General features: G+C 38.1%; 1 protein-coding gene across 10 annotated transcripts in view; it reads left to right on the top strand.

Moving 5' to 3' along the window:
- Positions 1–4,274: 4,274 nt before the first annotated feature.
- LOC135100438 (PDZ domain-containing protein 8-like) overlaps positions 4,275–15,846 on the top strand; it is a 176,566-nt gene continuing 164,994 nt past the window's right edge. For 8 of the 10 annotated variants that reach the window (XM_064003318.1, XM_064003317.1, XM_064003316.1 and 5 more), the window contains exon 1: positions 4,275–4,431. The gene's annotated coding sequence lies outside the window, so the exon portion shown is untranslated. Of the gene's footprint in view, positions 4,432–4,483; positions 4,682–15,846 lie in introns of those variants that run through there. The other 2 variants (XM_064003320.1, XM_064003314.1) reach the window with 2 other exon arrangements.

Below are 15,846 nucleotides of genomic sequence, written 5' to 3'. Positions count from 1 at the left end.
CATTGGAGTTTTGAATCATGGGAAATATGTTTCATAAGGTAAAATAATAATATAATATCTAACTTTGCCTCAATCACAAAATTTCCTCAAGCATTCAGAGAGTTAAGGGACATGGATGTTATGGAAAATATATAAACTTGAAATAGTGTTATATGAATCCTTAAAAGTGATGAACATCTGCACAGACTTGAGTCATTCCTAGCATGGCCATTACTACAGTAGAACAAACCTGAGTAGATAACAGTACCTGCAGATTGAAATTATCCCTGTGCAAAGGTGTGATGATGATAGTTCTGGTGGGAAGCAAGTTGTGATGGGGACAAACTGTTAAGTGGTCAACCGGTGACACAAAGACTTGTTCATGGTAGTGCAGTTAATATTACAGCAGAATATTTATCACTTAAACTTCCAGGATTTAATATGAGCTACTTGTCATAGGGATGACAATGTTACTAGTTGTAAAGTTGTCTGCTAAATGGGGTTTTCAATATGGCATCTGTATTTATTTATTTTGGTTGTGGCTTCATAGTATCTTGGCTTGCCTTGATTGCCCTTCTCCAGTCCCATGAATCAATGTGATATGAATGTAATATCATCACCTTTAACTTCAAGAAAATTTGTGACATCTTAGATCAATGTATTTACTAAAGTATTAAACAAGACCACTTGTCCTGTTATATATAAAATTTTTATCAAGTATATGATAATAGAAAATTTCCAGAACCTTGGGCATAACAGAAACTGAAGGATTCTTTCAAGTGATACAACTTCCCTTTTTGAGGTTCACCAGTGAAAGAAAATTACCCACAGTAGTTAGTATTAGAGTGATAATTTTAATTGCTCTTTCAGTGTAACTTAACTCAGTATTGATACAATTAAGTTGTTAGATATGTCTGATACTGAGAAAATGAATGTCAAAGGTGACCTTAGGAAAGGTGAGGAGGAGCAAGTGGACAAGGCTCAAGGTTATAATGAAGTTAGTGTCAGGGAGCAAGTGCTGACTGATAAAGGAAGGGAATATAAAGTCAGTGTAACCAAAGGAAGAGCAGAGTCCTGTAGGTATAAATAGAACAGTGTTGCCAGCAGAATTAGGAAAACACTAAAAACTGTAATTAGCCCTTTTAACTTAGAGCATTCTAGAGATTCTAGAATCTTATATACTTCATGTTCATCAGTACAAAGAAAGCAAGAAGCAGCAGCAAATGTAACCAGACTTTGAAAGGAAATGGAATATCATGATAGTTTAGCAGAGGCAGAAGCTATGTTAACTAGAAACCAGGCAATGTTATCAAAGGAAATAAAAGAGTAATTTAGCAGGCGTAAGTGCAGAAATTAATGCTCTTAGTTTAGTTGAAGAAGAAGTGAAAATGCTTCCAGATGATGAGTGTAGGGAAGCAGTTATCTTCAACAACACATAGCGTCATGAAATGAAATTAAAGAACAGGCAATTGTAAATCAACAAATTGACTGCCATGCCTCACAAATATGTTACATTCCATGACATAAAGGAACCTACCTCCTGCAATAGAGATAATGAACTGATAACAAATGAAGTAGACAAATAGTGAACCTCAAACAATGAATCTCAACCCTACAGCTCAAAGTTTTTTACCATGTTCCTGTAGACACACACATAATGTCAACATGCCTAATGATAACATGCCTAAGATAATGTAAGACAGTCTCACCATCCTACAAGAAACTTTGCAATTAATGTACTTGATCCAAGTGGAGCCTCCTTCCAATAGAACCTAACATTTATGGTGGAGAACCCATGGAGTTTCTAATTTGGATGAAAACTTTTTAAAACTTATGTAGAATCTTGAATCTTTAGTAGTGCAGAGGGACTTGCCTACTTAAACAAGTATACAAGTGGTGAGGCAAAAAAATGCTATTAAAATGTTAATGTACCTTAATTCCAATGTTGAAATGAGAATATTCTTTGTGAGAGATTTGGATATTAAAGTATCATAGCTGATGCTTACATAAGAAAGTTAATGAAGTGGCCACCAATCTCTCAACATAATGGTTCAGCCTTAACAGCATTTTCAGATTTTTTGCAGTGCTATCAAGCTGCAATGAAACACACTACTCACTTGTCATTTTCTGGATGATCCTAAGGAGCAGAGAAAGTTACAAACAAAGCTCCCTGATAATATAAATCATGAATGGAGAAGGCAAGTGATGAAGTATCTCAAAAAATAACAATAACACCAGCACTCCTAGTAGTAGTAAAGAGCACCACCAACCCTTTGAAATGTTATATGAAATTGTCCAGGAGGAAGCAAAAGGAGCAAGCAATCCCTTTGTTTCCTGGGATGCATTAAAAAGGGAAGTAAATGATTGGAATAAAACTGAAACAAAAGTAACCAAATGGAAACCAAAAGAATGAGACCATGATAAAGAATAGAGGGAGTAGAACTTTCCTGGCTAAATCAATTGAGGAAAAACCCTTGTGTTCTTTCCAAAAGTAAAGCAAATATACAAGCTAACAATTTCCCAAGGAGCAGGATAGAAAGGAACAGTCCTGTCACTACTGTATGAAAGGACTTAGACAATTGCAAGGAATTTACCAAACTTGATGGTACACATTTGTTAGGGAAAGAAGATTATGTACAGGATGTTTAAAAATGGATCACAAAAAGAAAGATTGTTGAAGAAGGAAATCATGTAAAGTATGTCAGAGATGCCATCCCATAGCTCTTCACAATGATGACATGATGAGAACTGAGGGCCAAGGGCTGCCAAAACAAGCAACTCAGCCCAAAGGTGATAAAAACCCACAACTATAGTAGCAAATATAGTCAAAGTGACAGAACCAATAACACATGACATACACAACATGATAGTCCCTGTATGGCTACATCATGTTAGTAATGAAGAGAATTGAATTTTAGTGTATGCCTTACCAGATGAGCAGTCTGATGCTTCACTCATCAAGGAAAGTACTTTGAATAAATTAGGGTTAGCAGCCCAACAGTGTCACTTAATATTCACACAATAAGTGGAAAAAAAATCACTGATTCTACCAAAGTTCATGGACTTAAAGTGAGGTTATAATGAAGAAATGAAAATACCAATCCCTTCAGCATACTCCACAGAAAACATTTCAGCTAGACAGTCAGATACCAAGGCCTGAGACTGCTTGTAACTGGCCCCACTTGAGGACAATCTTTGACACACTAATGAAATATGACCCAAATGTTGAAATAGGACTCCTCATTGGTCTTGATTGTACAGCAGCCATTATGGCACAAGAGCAAATAGCAGGTGATGATGACGAATATCCCTACGTACGTAAGACAAAACTAGGACAGGATTATTGGTAGAATCTCGCCTCATACAAATCCAATGGATACAGTGGTAGTCTACAGAACAGTAACACAATAAGTAGAAATTATTGAAGAAGAGGGTGAATTTCTTAGTGGTTCCTACTAAAACCAAAGAAATTATTAATCTCAAGTGAGAGATATTCAAACGACTTCTATGATAGAAAGTCAGCTAATGCTCCATTATCATATGAAGATAAAACGTTTATGAGTAAGATGAAAGAAGGAGTTCATCATCTGAAAGATGGGCATTATGAATAACCCATTCCTCTAAAAGATGATGTCAAGCTTCCAAACAAAATGTTAGCAGAGCAGACTCAAGAAATTAAAAGCTAAACATGAGGACAGTCAACATAAAAGTGATTACAAGATGTTTATCGATGATATTATTACCAAAGGTTATGCAGAGGTTGTACCAGCAAAGGATTTAGTTACGAATGATGGTAAGGTCTGTTACATCCCACATCATGGAGTTTATCACCCAAGGAAGCCAAAGAAGTTGAGGGTAGTATTTGACTGTTGTGTAAATTACAGGCATCATTCACTAAACAGTCATATGTTACAAGGCCCAGACCTTACCAACGAACTTGTTGGAGTATTATGCAGGTTTGTAGCCATACAGGGACATACAGCATCTAGGATGCTATATGGAATCTCTCTCTCAAACGGATTACAGCCAACGTATAGTTTTGTGATGTAGCTTGGTAAGGTGCTGCTATTGCTGCAAATGATTATTGTTTGCCTTCGTTTGTTCTGTTGCAACATTTCGTATGATTACCAGTTTTGCCCACCCCCCCTCAAAAAAAAAAAAAAAAAAACGGTAAACAAGAAAATAAGAATAGGCAGCAAAACCGTCATATAAATTGCTGTAGTTTCATAAATAAATGCCTAGTTTTTAGAAATAAAAAGAAAACAAAATATAAATAACCAAATAATAGTGAAAACAAGACAAAAGAAAAGTAGAGCGGGAGTGACAGCAGCGGTGGAGGGAGACGGGACAGGATCGGTCAGAAGGAGCGACCGCGAGTGTCGTCTGCATGTCAGCCGAAATGTGACAGGCACAAGAATTGTGCGCATAATTGCCCATGCGGTTTGAAAGAAGGTACGTACCTGGTCATTTCAAAGAATGTTATCGGCATGTGTGTTTCGTAGATGATGCAAGTATAGAAAAGCCAGGTACGCGATGGAGTACTGATGTGAGGGAAACTGCTGGTTTGGTGGTGGCAAGTGTGTGTTGTATCTTTTGGGTGGCGTTGTGTTCTGCATAGGGGAACTGCCAGATAAATCACCATTAGTTCAGAGCTTGGATATTCCTTTGCAGAGAGAGAGCGTTGCAAGTACATCCGTTTACGGTAACGTATGAATTTTAGCTTCGAACCTTCATATTTTTACTGTTGGGAAAACATTATTCTTTATTTTCTGGTACTGATAGTAAATGTATTGTTGTCTTGAGTACTCTAAGAGATTACTAAATAATACATTGGTAATGTTTCTCAGGTTTAGGTATTTATCCAAGTTTGACAAGGAGTTGTTGCATGATACAGACCAGACGAGAGGTGGGTGTGAGTGAACCTGATACTGAGTCGAGAGGTAGAGCACACACTCTTAAAAGTAACAGCCGTATTTTTAACGAGAGAAGATGGCAGACAAAATGTGTTTTTGTGTACAGAGTGCAGCAGAAATACTTCCCATATTTTTCCTTTTGTTAACCTTTAAAATTTGGGTGGTATTTCTGCCACACCCTGTACTTAGAAAATAAGGATAAAGTATGTAGTTATGTTGACTAAAGCCTGTACTTTGGCAAATGCATTAATTATTCATAGAAAAGAAGCAGATAAAGTGAAGGGAGCACTAAGAAATTGTAGTGTGCTAATCTCGCCACATTTTCTTCCCTCCTCATGAATACAAAGAATATAATACTGACAATAGATTTATACCCAAGGGAGATACTTTTTCCTGTAATCTGAATTTAAATACAGGGAGACTGGATGCTTCAACATCATGGGGTAGTGAATTCAATCTCTGGATGATACGTCAAGAAAAAAAATGTCTACAAACTTTAAAATGAAAATGCTGCATTTGAATCTTAAATCTCATGCCAACTGCTGGAGTTGTAGTGAAAATGTCAGTTGGAGAGATAATGCTAAGGTCTTGAAAATATGGTAAAAACATAGGTAAGATTTTAGATTTAAACCATAATCGCCCTAACCTGGCTGGGGAGCTGCGCCACCATGGCCCCGTTCCAGGGATATTAATCTAATCTAATCTAACTTAACCTAACCTAGCCTAGCTGGGTGTTGCGCTTTCCTCGACCCCCCTCAGAATTACTAATCAAACCTAACCCAACCTATCCTATAGGACTGGATCTAGGGAATTTTTGGGGAAGTGCTCGCGTCAATTTTGAAAACTCTGGACTTCCCACAGAAACTTAGAGAGATAGAGTTTCTTAGAATCCAATAAGGTATGCAAAAATTGCATTTCCAGATATATATATATATATATATATATATATATATATATATATATATATATATATATATATATATATATATATATATATATATATATATATATATATATATATATATATATATATATATATATATATATATATATATATATATATATATATATATATATATATATATATATATATATTTATTTTTTTTCTTATGTGGCCAAGGGCAACAAAAATCCAATAAAAAAAAAAATGCCCACTGAAATGCCAGCCCCATAAAAGTGTCAAAGCAGTATTCAAAAATTGATGGATAAGTGTCTTGAAACCTCCCTCTTGAAGGAATTCAAGTCATAGGAAGGTGGAAATACAGAAGCAGGCAGGGAGTTCCAGAGTTTACCAGAGAAAGGAATGAATGAGTGAGAATACTGGTTAACTCTTGCATTAGAGAGGTGGACAGAATAGGGGTGAGAGAAAGAAGAAAGTCTTGTGCAGCAAGGCCGCGGGAGGAGGGGAGGCATGCAGTTAGCAAGATCAGAAGAGCAGTTAGCATGAAAATAGCGGTAGAAGATAGCTAGAGATGCAACATTGTGGCGGTGAGAGAGAGGCTGAAGACAGTCAGTTAGAGGAGAGGAGTTGATGAGATGAAAAGCTTTTGATTCCACCCTGTCTAGAAGAGCAGTATGAGTGGAACCCCCCCAGACATGTGAAGCATACTCCATACATGGACAGATAAGGCCCTTGTACAGAGTTAGCAGCTTTGGGGGTGAGAAAAACTGGTGGAGACGTCTCAGAACGCCTAACTTCATAGAAGCTGTTTTAGCTAGAAATGAGATGTGAAGTTTCCAGTTCAGATTATAAGTAAAGGACAGACTGAGGATGTTCAGTGTAGAAGAGGGGGACAGTTGAGTGTCATTGAAGAAGAGGGGATAGTTGTCTGGAAGGTTGTATTGAGTTGACAGATGGAGGAATTGAGTTTTTGAGGCCTTGAACAATACCAAGTTTGCTCTGCCCCAATCAGAAATTTTAGAAAGATCAGAAGTCAGGCGTTCTGTGGCTTCCCTGTGTGAAATGTTTACCTCCTGAAGGGTTGGACGTCTGTGAAAAGACGTGGAAAAGTGCAGGGTGGTATCATCAACATAGGAGTGGATAGGACAAGAATTTTGGTCTAGAAGATCATTAATGAATAATAAGAAGAGAGTGGGTGACAGGACAGAACCCCGAGGAACACCACTGTTAATAGATTTAGAAGAACAGTGATCGTCTACCACAGCAGCAATAGAATGGTCAGAAAGAAAACTTGAGATGAAGTTACAGAGAGAAGGATAGAAGCCGTAGGAGGGTAGTTTGGAAATCAAAGCTTTGTGCCAGACTCTATCGAAAACTTTTGATATGTACAAGGCAACAGCAAAAGTTTCACCAAAATCTCTAAAAGAGGGTGACCAAGACTCAGTAAGGAAAGCCAGAAGATCACCAGTAGATCGGCCTTGACGGAACCCATACAGACAGAGCTGAAAGAGTTTGACTAGGCAAGGTGCAAGCACGGAGGCACAGTTTCGGAGAACAAGAGGAGGGACCCCATCAGGTCCATAAGCCTTCCGAGGGTTTAGGCCAGCAAGGGTATGGAAAACATCATTGCGAAAAATTTTAATAGGTAGCATGAAGTAGTCAGAGGGTGGAGAGGGAGGAACAAGCCCAGAATCGTCCAAGGTAGAGTTTTTAGCAAAAGTTTGAGCGAAGAGTTCAGCTTTAGAAATAGATGTGATAGCAGTGGTGCCATCTAGTTGAAATAAAGGAGGGAAAGAAGAAGAAGCAAAGTTATTGGAGATATTTTTGGCTAGATGCCAGAAGTCATGAGGAGAGTTAGATCTTGAAAGGTTTTGAGACTTTCTGTTAATGAAGGAGTTTTTGGTTAGTTGGAGAACAGACTTGGCATGGTTCTGGGCAGAAACATAAAGTGCATGAGATTCTGGTGATGGAAGGCTTAAGTACCTTTTGTGGGCCACCTCTCTATCATGTATATCACGAGAACAAGCTGTGTTAAACCAAGGTCTTGTCTCAATAACTTGCCTCTGGCAAATTACAAGCCTAACATGGCCACCCTCCCAGGTTATAAAAGGTCTTTTAGTTCAATAAAATATTTTGTCCATCTGTGTTGAACAGATTTCAGGAGCTTGCTCTGTTTGAGAAATTTGATATTCCAGATTGGGGGTGCAAAGTCCAGAGTAGGTTGAACTTCAGATGCAAAGAGAGAAGAGATGAATTTTGCTGAGCAGCAGACAGTAGATTTAAGAAAGTGTGTGGCAATACTTCTAGCCTTAGCAGCTGCACATCTTTTGTATTGATAAAATTTCAGTTTACTGTCAACTGTTAATACCAAGATCTCTATGTGATGATCAAGGATTTATTGGTCTGCCATTGAGAGTGTAGAGAGGAATAAGGAGATATTCTGCATAGATGTGGTGCTGTCTGGCAAAACAGATGGATACATTTGCTTGTGGAAAATCTCAACCCCTCTCCTTCCTTGGGAACCAAGGAGAAAGAGGAAGAGGGTGCAAGAGAGAGTGCTTTGGGATCTTCAAGAGAAGAGAACAATGCTATCAGTAAAAGAACCTTGATTAACCTTAGTTAATGGAAGAGAAGTATGCCAAAGACTTGTAGGCCTAGCTCAACTGATTAACCACTCCTGAAACATAGGTGTCATGGCCAGGGTAAAAAAAAAATAACATTCTGGATAGAATGATTAGAGATAGTTCAGATCTGCAGGAAATGCCAATCCCAAAATATGATGTGGATAAATGTATAGAACCTGAATAATGACTCATCTTATGCCTTTGGCAGAATTCAAAGTAAGGAGAACCCATTAATAAGAAAAGCCTTAGACAGCTTTAACCCTGTTGTCTGCAACTTTCCTGGATTTTCGCTCTTCCCAACAGAGGGTCATGTATTAAGTACGAGTAAACATCACTGGACAAAAAACATTCTGTGGATCGCCTTTTGGCAAAAGGCTCCAACATAACGTATAAGGCCATTCCGTCAAATTACCCTTAGTGTAGTGCATATTGTTTATTACATTCACTGTTGGCCATGATTTTTCCTAACACCATTGCTCATATCTGCTTTCTCCACATCACTATCAGCATTTCATATCAAATGGATATATTCTGCACATACACTCACGCACACACATGCACTCACCTGAAAGACAAAAAAACAGGATATTTGGATCTTCATACAGCTTGTTAACAAACATTAAGGTGAGGTGGTATTTAACTGTTTAGATAAAGAAATGATGAAGAAAATTATAACAAGCATGATATGTCCTAAATCGGAATGTGCAGCAGTAGTTTGTGCGCTGCATAGAAAAAAGTGCATGGAAACTGGAAAGAATACAGAGGATAGCAACAAAGATGGTACCAGAACTGAAAGACTTAAGCCATGAAGAAAGATTTGAAGAGATGGATTTACAAACACTACAAGAGGGGAGAGAAAGAGGAGACCTGATAACAGTGTACAAATTAGTAAACAATTTAGATAGAATAGACAGGAATGATTTGATACCACAGATGAGGAGGGAGAGAGATATACGAGGGGGCATGGGAAGAAAATAAAGAAGAGTGGATGTTCAAGCAACATGAAGAAATGCAGCTTCCTGTATAGAACTATTGAAATTGGGAACAATTTGGCAGCGGTAAACAGTGTATACATGTTTAAAGAGAAACTGGATAAATATGGTTATGGAGACAGGACAAAATGAGCTTTGGTAAATATGCACACTGCGTGACAGCCATGGCAGCTACCCCTGAATGATATGCAGAGGAAGAGAGGAAGCTGAAAATCACAAGTTTATGTCTGGTTTCATCAAGCTACCAGATGATGGATGATTAGAAAAACTGAACCTACCATCAAATAAAAAAAAAACATTGCTGCATCTCTAGAATATAAATTGGTTAAAGTAAACTATGTGTAAAATATGATAAATAAATAAATAAAAGTGAGTTGTGTTTTAAGTATGGTAATGAGTCTCTTTCTAATAATATAGCTAAGATGGCCATAGTAAGGTAATTTTATGTAATTCTCGTGTGTCACCTGCGTGTCATTAGAGGGAGGCTAACTAAATTTGCTTTCTAGAAAATAGTAGATAGTATTATTGACGATGTTTAACAGGAAGCTGTTATTGTAGAAAAATGTCCTTAAGAAGTTGACCTCATGGTCAAAAGCAAACCAGTTAGAAGATAAACCATAGCATCAATATAAGAGGGTTTTTATAGCATTAATCTTAAATAACTGAGGGATGAAAGATAAATAATCAATACCCAAACCTGTGAAAGCTGGTTTGTGGTAAGCTGCAGTATGTAGTTAGTCATCATTACGAGGCACAAGTACATCCAGAAATGGGATAGAACCATTGTTTTCCACGTCACATGTTAATTCAATATTCGGATGTTTGGAGTTTAAGTAACTTAGAAGTTTAGGGATGTGTTGAGAGTGTGTAAATAAAAGAAAGATATCATCAGCATATCTTAGATTTAAATTCACTAGTACACTTGCTTAACTGCTTGGTTTCATGATGACATAAAAAGCATTAGCAAGAGTTTATAAGAGATATGATTGTGATGACACAATTATATCTCTTATAAACTCTGCTCAGAGTTTTGGGGTTCTGCAACTAATCTAGTTCTCACACTGCCACTCTTTGTCAATCCTCACCACACCACTTGTGATAACACACAAGGTTTGTCCATAGCTTCATACAATAATTGTTTTTAATCTTGTCCCTATTGATGTGATATTTTATGATTTTTGTCTTTGTGCTTATTTTTATCAATTTTTTAGCCTGATGCTGCCTTCTGTGAAGGTGAAATGTTTCAATTAATGAAGAAGGAAGTCTAGTGTATTCCTGCTTACCTCATCTATAACTCAGAACCTGTTTCTCTCTCTCTCTCTCTCTCTCTCTCTCTCTCTCTCTCTCTCTCTCTCTCTCTCTCTCTCTCTCTCTCTCTCTCTCTCTCTCTCTCTCTCTCTCTCTCTCTCTCTCTCTCTCTCTCTCTCTCTCTCTCTATATATATATATATATATATATACACACATATATATTACTGTCATACTTTATACATTTACTTATAACTTTAGAAAGCAAACCTTAGTTTTACAGAAATAAATTATCCCAGAGTCTGGCTGCAATAAGCTGGACAGTGATATTTCTGAGCTGCTCTAGTTCAAACTGCCATGATTACAATGAGGGGAAGGACAACTGTTTGTAAATGGACATAGGGATGGGAGGCTCGATTCCTTATCCTTATTCCTTATGGAATCCAGTGATCTCATGAGTTTCTCTAGGTATAATCCTGCACACATTAGTTTTGTCAGTTAGTGTCAACAAGGGTGTGAACATTAGTTCTGCATACAATCAAGTGGGTAACAAACACATGTACAATATTTTCTAACTAGGAATTCCATCCCCTGATTAGCAAAGAGCAAAGATGATAGGCCACTGTAAGAGGAAAGCTTGGTGAATCAGACTTGATTTACCATTTACTAAAAGTCAGGTCACTGGGGGTATATCACAGAATTTTCCTAGTTGAGTAGCCTTCTCAGTGGAAACTGAACATCACCACAAAGTTACTAACAGTGTTAGATAGAATTTAGAAGATCTGCTGTATGGGGACAAGTTCACCCTACATATCACATGCCCTTCTCAGCAAATAAAACTATAATAAAACCTTCATAATTATTACCTATATAATATATCCATAAAGCATTACAGGCTAATAGCCTTTTGTCAGCAGATAAATCTGTAATAAGTATACTTTTACCTAGTGATGTATACCTATATAACATTGCAGGCTAACAGCCTCTATCAGAAAATAAATCTGTAACCTTTTACATAAAATGTTTGATATATCCATATAGCATTGCAGGCTAATAGTCATGAGTGACTAACACCAGATTGGCTGCTGCCTGCCTTCCAGGGGGTGGGGGGGAAGTCAGGCAGCAACCAATCTGGTGTTAGTCACTCATGTCACTACAGTGGGTGGGGGAGGGTCGAGGGGGTTAGCTAGCTACCCTCTACAAAACAAAAACCTTGCAACTTTGGTAAATCTGCACTGCAGCGTGCAGACAAGAGCTTATCAGCTTACGTGACTGGGTGCTCTTACTGGGTGTATGATTGCTTAGTGTTTACAAATGGATTCTCTCTCTCTCTCTCTCTCTCTCTCTCTCTCTCTCTCTCTCTCTCTCTCTCATCTCTCTCTCTCTCTCTCTCTCTCTCTCTCTCTCTCTCTCTCTCTCTCTCTCTCTCTCTCTCTCTCTCTCTGAGTCATTGTAATCCTACTATTGTCTGTTACAATGATCTTTCATTCCTCTCTCTCTCTCTCTCTCTCTCTCTCTCTCTCTCTCTCTCTCTCTCCTCTCTCTCTCTCTCTCTCTCTCTCTCTCTCTCTCTCTCTCTCTCTCTCTCTCCTCTCTCTCTCTCTCTCTCTCTGAGTCATTGTAATCCTACTATTGTCTGTTACAATGATCTTTCATTCCTCTCTCTCTCTCTCTCTCTCTCTCTCTCTCCTCTCTCTCTCTCTCTCTCTCTCGCTCTCTCTCTCTCTCTCTCTCTCTCCTCTCTCTCTCTCATCTCTCTCTCTCTCTCTCTCTCTCTCTCTCTCTCTCTCTCTCTCTCTCTCTCTCTCTGAGTCATTGTAATCCTACTATTGTCTGTTACAATGATCTTCCTTCATTCCTCTCTTCTCTCTCTCTCTCTCTCTCTCTCTCTCTCTCTCTCTCTCTCTCTCTCTCTCTCTCTCTCTCTCTCTCTCTCTCTCTCTCTCTCTCTCTCTCTCTCTCTCTCTCTCTGTGTTTGTCTACCCTTTATCTTCTAGTTTCATGGGTAGCATGTATACAGAGCTGTGGTGATGAACTTGTCAATCTTCACCTTGAACTCAGTATCCAGTAAAACAGCTGATGTGGGTGGGGGTGGCTGGGTGGGTTGTGGAGAGGAGGGTGGAAGTCTGCTGCCATGGCAACTCTTACCTGAAATTACTTCCAATGTAGCCACTCATACTCACCCAACCTCTCAGATCATAATAATAGACAATAGTGGGATTACCCTGTTTCAGAGAGAGAGAGAGAGAGAGAGAGAGAGAGAGAGAGAGAGAGAGAACCTTACCACCTTTTGTAAATGTTATGCTTCCCATCTCTGAAATGCTCCATATAACCTCCTTGCAGATCAGTTGAAATTAGTGATCTTTGGTAAAGCTTTTAATTTCACGTATTGTGTCAACACAAGATTGAACTGAGCTACTGCACTTACTGAGCACTGGCATTATGTCTTTATAGTTTTATTATGAGATTATGCAGGAAAGTAGAACACACACACAAACAAACACTGATCACTAGCAGCAGTTGTCACCAGTGTGCCCTAGTAGTGCCCGACAATCACTCCTTTAGGTAAATGGCTTTGTGGATCAAGCAGGTCAGAGGTGTGTTGTCAGGTGCAGGTTTGTTTTCTTCATGCACTTAGAAGTTTTGAGCAAAACATGCTTATCACACACAGAGATTCTCATTGTGCCACCCTCACCTAGTTTAGCCTATGAGGCAATACAGGGTACCAGGGTGTGACCGTTGCTGTGCACAAGCAATTTCTTGAAGCCATAGGTAAGAGTTAGGTAGAGCAGTGAGGACTAGTGCCAGTTAGTCCATCCAGAGGATGTGGCTGACTGCTGAAACAAAGATACTATTTCTACTACTATACCCTACACCCCATGCACTAACAAACTGTTACCCTGCACCCCATGCACTAACAAACTATTGCTATGTACATGTATAATGAAAGATTTCCCTGCTCAACATGTAGTAGAAGATAACAAAACTAACCAAAACAGCCAAAAAAATGTCAAAAATATCCACAGGAGCTTTTGAAACTAGGGAAATTAGATTCAGCATGAAAGAAAACATGGAAATTAATACAAAGATCATTCAAATCCATTGACTACATACATTTGTATGGGAAGATATGACTTTGGATGATAGTTTTGGTGACCATCTTGAAAATTACTACCATCTTGGATTTTCAAGTGGCACATCAGGCAGATTTATTGAGTGGACCCTTGGGAACCACCAGGTCAAAATTGGTGCTTAATTCATGTGAAAAATTACTGTTATCTGCTCCACTATAATATTTTGTTGTTCTCTCACTCTCACCTCCAGTTTTGTTTTCAGCTTGAAAATATCACCATTTTTTTGTAGCTGTTCCAGCTTATCCTGGAGGGAATTTACCATTTCCAACACCACTTTCATCTCCTCCAGCTGTTCTGCATCAGTTTCCACTTTTCTTAATCTCATTTTCAAGAACCCAATCTTACTTTCATTTCAGTCATTGTCACTAAAACCATCATAGTTCATATCACCTCTTGATGAAAATGTAGAAAATTGCCCTGTCAGCTGGGGCTATAAATCCACAGTACTCACTGTTTCCTCACCTACAGACCACACTCACTCAGACCCTACTAACCATATCTCTAGGCCTTCCTGGTGATGTCCTCTTCCAGTTAATGCTGTGATTTCTCCATAAAGTCACTTTATATTGGGAGCAAAATGCATCTGTTGTGTATGTGTGTGTGTGTGTGTGTGTGTGTGTTTACCTAGTTGTATTTACCTAGGTGTATTGTACATGGCACGAGCCAAAGCTCATTTTGTCTTGTCTCCATAACCATATATATATATATATATATATATATATATATATATATATATATATATATATATATATATATATATATATATATATATATATATATATATATATATATATATACAGTTTCTCTTTAAACATGTGTACACTTTGCCACAACCACCTCTTCCTTCCAATCATTCCAGGTTTCAATAGTTCTAAATGTGAAGCTGCTTATATTTATTCATGCTGCTTATATTTATTTCTTCTACTTTCTCCCCATCTTTCCATCCTCCTCCATCCTTCCTCCACTTCCCTGCCTCAAGTACTCTCCTTCCCCAGTTGTGTCCCTTCCCCCTTTTTTCTTTCCTCTCCCATCCTCTTTTGTCTTGTCTCGAACCTCCCTCCCTTTCACCTCCCCTCCTCCTTATCTGTCAGATATAAAGATAAGGGAGAGGAAAGGAGAGGAGGGCATAGAAGGGGAAGGGGAAGAGAGAGAGAGAGAGAGAGAGAGAGAGAGAGAGAGAGAGAGAGAGAGAGAGAGAGAGAGAGAGAGAGAGAGAGAGAGAGAGAAGGGGGGAATGGGATGGATGGAGGGAGGGCAGATATGGGGAAGAAGGGAAGGGAAGGGGATAGGAAGGAAGGGAAGGAGAGAGAGAGAGAGAGAGAGAGAGAGAGAGAGAGAGAGAGAGAGAGAGAGAGAGAGAGAGAGAGAGAGAATTTTATTAGTAGTAACAATACCTGTGCTTAGTGTACTACTGCTTCAACTCCACACCTATAAGCGTAGGCTTGCAGGCCTAGGCATCTGTAATATGGCTGCATTTGATGCATGGTAATTATTAGATACTTTTTACAAGAAAAAATACAGTATATACAACAAAATTGAAGGGCATAATATGGCTAAAAAATTTAATTGCATATATACGTACAAAACATTTCCCTAAGAGATACATACTAAACACTGTATGGGTTAAAAATGCTATTTTTATGAAATTTTTGTTATGGATTCTAATAAGGAAATGTAACCTGCCAAGTTTCATATTATCTTCTGTATAAATTTCTAGACAGGGATTTTTTTTTCTTTTTTTTTTCTACAAGAATTGATATAATGTTTTTATCTGCAATATAATACTGATGAAAAAATTAAATAAAAAAACTTTGATACACCATTCTTAAGAGAAAGTGTTAGCTAAATTTGTAGATTTCTTCCAATTTCACATAATACTATTATTCTTGTTTATTATAGTTTAAATTTTGTGCAGATATATAACAAAAAAATGTAAATTTATCTCTCTCATATACAAAAAGCTTCATCAGAATCAGTGAAATGGTTGTGGAGTTTTATTGCACAGAAGATAGAAAAAGAGGAACTCAGATATTTGGAAAGAGAGACAGGCTATTAC

Source organism: Scylla paramamosain, chromosome 5 (assembly GCF_035594125.1).
Source record: "Scylla paramamosain isolate STU-SP2022 chromosome 5, ASM3559412v1, whole genome shotgun sequence".
Classification (NCBI taxonomy): domain Eukaryota; kingdom Metazoa; phylum Arthropoda; class Malacostraca; order Decapoda; family Portunidae; genus Scylla; species Scylla paramamosain.
The sequence above is the reverse complement of the archived record's forward strand: the minus strand, read 5'-3'. Positions and strand labels throughout refer to the sequence as shown.